This window comes from Hydra vulgaris, chromosome 12, assembly GCF_038396675.1.
Source record: "Hydra vulgaris chromosome 12, alternate assembly HydraT2T_AEP".
NCBI classification, from domain to species: domain Eukaryota; kingdom Metazoa; phylum Cnidaria; class Hydrozoa; order Anthoathecata; family Hydridae; genus Hydra; species Hydra vulgaris.
Window position 1 is genome coordinate 7,348,060 of NC_088931.1, and position 3,498 is coordinate 7,351,557.

The following is a 3,498-nucleotide window of genomic DNA, read 5'->3' on the forward strand; positions in this document are numbered from 1 at the left end:
AGGGAAAAAATTCAGAAACATTTTTTAAACCCATTTAAGTTATAAATGTATTCTTTTAAACAACATTTTAAGCAAAATATTTATACCGTAAGTGTGAATTAGATTATTATCTAGACAACCTGTGTCAAAATATAATTAGATTTGAATAATAATTTTAAAAATATTTTTATAACGAGATATTAAAATTCGCATATTTCTGGTCTACTAAATCGACTAAAAACACGTGGAATTGTTAATAAATTTTATTTTAAAAATTTAGTACCGTGAAATGAGGTGACTTTGGCCTGATAATCAAATTGGCTAATTTATAAAAATTAGTTTTAACTTTTAAAAACTACTTTGTACTTCTGCGACTTCTTCCAAATTTAGGTTTATCACAAAAGTAAAGTTCTGTTTATTTATTACTTAGAGTTCTGTTTATTTATTACTTAGATTAATTGTAGTTTGCGGAACTATTGATATAATTTTTTTTTTGTTTATTAGAGTCTATAAAAATAGTTAAATCTATATGCTGCAAAATTGTGAGTTGGTTGAAACTACTGTTAATATTTGAGTGGTTTGTGATGTTATAACTAATAGTAAATTTAAATAGGATGAGTTTTGTACAATATTTGCCAAATTTATAACTCTTCTAAATAAAATTAATTTTAAGTAAAGTTTATAGGGTGGCTTTGGCCACAACTTGGGGTGACTTTACCCTAAGTGAAAAAATGTAATTATTTGATTTTCAGTATTATATTTTTGATTTATTTTTCAGAAAATGTTGTCTATAAATATATTTTTATTGGTTTAATTTTCAATTTTTGTTTTTAGGACAAAATATTAATAATCATATTTATATCAAAGAAACCATGCCAAAAACATATAAACGTGTTGCAGGGAGTCGTAATTAAATATTCCATACATCCAGGAAACATTAACCAAATGTTTAAAAGAAGTAAGAAGTGGAAAATTAATACAAACAGATGTTTGCTTGACCTTTAAAATTCCTCTATCAACAATAAAGAATAAACTGAAAGGTGTACATAATAAAAAACTAGGCAGTTGCACAATATTTAGTGAAATTGAAGAAATTTTTAAAAACTATGTTATAACTAATTCTTTTGGATTCCCAGTTGACTGTTATGATTTATGAAGTATTATGAAGTCTTATGCAGACCGTAAAGGAATGTTTATTAGGCAATTTGCAAGAAATATGCCTGGTGTTGAATGGGTAAAATCATTCCTTAAGAGAAATAAGAAGTTAAGTGTTAGATTTACAAGTAACATTAAAAGAAAGAGGGCAGAAGTAGGTACTGTTATTATTAATAACTTTTTTGATAACGTCACTCCTGAACTAGCAGGGGTTCCTCCATCAAACATTTGGAATTACTATAAAACTAATTTAACCAATGACCCTGGTAATAAACTAGTAGTAACAAAGCGAGGATCAAAATATCCTGATAGGATAATTAATTCAACCAAGTCTGCTACATCTTTGATGTATTGTGGTAATGCAGAAGGGCATATCCTTTCTCCATAAATTGTATATAAAGCAGATTCGTTATGGACAACTTGGACAGAAAATGAATCAAAAGGTAAACGTTATAACCGCTCAAAGAGTGGATGGTTTGACTCCAGTTGTTTTACAGATTGGTTTGAATCTTTATTGTTACCTGAACTAAAAATAACTTCTGGAAAACATGTTCTAATTGGAGACAATTTGTCGTCACAAATAAATACATATGTATTGTCTTTGTGTGAAGAAAACAATGTCAAGTTTATTGCACTTCCTCCTAATTCCATGCATTTAATGCAGTCATTGGATGTTGCATATTTTTGACCAAGGAAAGCTCAGTGGAGAAAAATATTAACAAATTGGAAGGAAAGTGGCAAAGGACGTAAAGCTCCTTCCCTTCCAAAAGACTAGTTTCCAGAATTGTTTAAATGTCTCGTGATAAAAATTGAAGAACCTGGTTGTGAAAGTATTAAGGCAGGCTTCAGAAAAACTGGATTATACCCACTTGATCCAAAACAGGTGCTAGATAGACTTCCTAAACGAACATTTACAAATAAAGATGTCACAGTAGAAATTGGTCCTCTTGTCAGTGATTCTTTCATACAACATTTAGTTGAAGCTAGAGGTGATGATCATATACTCCCTAATAAAAAGCGACATAAAGTCTCTGTTGTCCCAGGAAAAAGTGTATCATCAATTGATGTAGTTAATATGCAAGCAGCTATAAATACAAATAAGACAAGAAAAAAAACGACTGTTGTAAAAAAAACCAAGGTATCCACTCTTGAACAGCAAATAACTACAGATAATCTAATGAATAACTCTAGCACTGATAGTTTGATGATTGATGCATAGTTTTTTGAGTTTTAAATATTAACAAGGTTTCTTTGGGATTTATATCTTGAATAAGTTTGTTAGTTAGTTTCAAGCTGTTGTTTTTAATATTTTTTTGCCTTAACAACATATCACCTAATATCCATGTATCTGTGAATATGTAAAATATGAAATGATTTTAATCAATAGTTATAATTTCCTTTTAGGTTTTTTAATTTGGCCAAAGTCACCTCATTTTACGGTACGTAAAAATATCAACCACTAATGTTGCTCAATTTTCAAGTCACAAGTTAAAAAAAAAAAGTCTTTGCATCACTCTCCATCATACAATGAAATTAAACGTATAACTTATTATTTGCTTCCCCTGAAGAAATAAGAATTTATTTTCCTTATTGGATTTGACTTATTTAAAGAAATAAATACAACAACTTTATAAAATATGAAACTTTTTTTTTTTAAATAAAAAAGCTTTTTCTCGTCAACTGATTTTTTAATACTTAGTTTATTATTTTTTTTAAATCTTAATTTCCAAGCTTTATTTTGTATAACACTATATAGTTTTGAGTCAATTAGAAATTCGTCGCGTTGGTTTGACAAGGTTTTTTTTTTATATGTATATATTAGGAAACTATTTTTTTTTTAATTTAAGGAAAGTAGCAAATCTTGTCTTGATTTCTTTTTTTTTTCCTTTTTTTCTGTCTAAATAAAAACATATATATAATTATTTTTTACTTATGTATTTTTACACATCAACCAATAAAAGAATACATAAACAAATAAAAATAAAAAAATAATATAAATAATTTTAATTAAACATTGAAAATAAATTAAGAGATTTTTTTTCTAAATTCTCCTGATATATAAAATTTCAGATTAGAACCTTGTCAAACCTACGCGACTAACACTACTATGATATTAAAGAGTTAATGAGCTGTAATGATGTGCCATCATCATGAGACCTCTTTAAATTATAAAACTAAATACATTTTTTTTCGTCTTAAACTTTTAATACTAAAAGTTTATTTGCTTTCATTGAAAAATCAGGTTTTAAAAATTATTTATATATTATCATTTATAATAAAAAGTAACTCAACTTTTGTGGAACTTTAACTTTCACGATTATCTCTCCTTTTTTTGTTTTTGTTTCAAAAATTATTTTGTAAAAA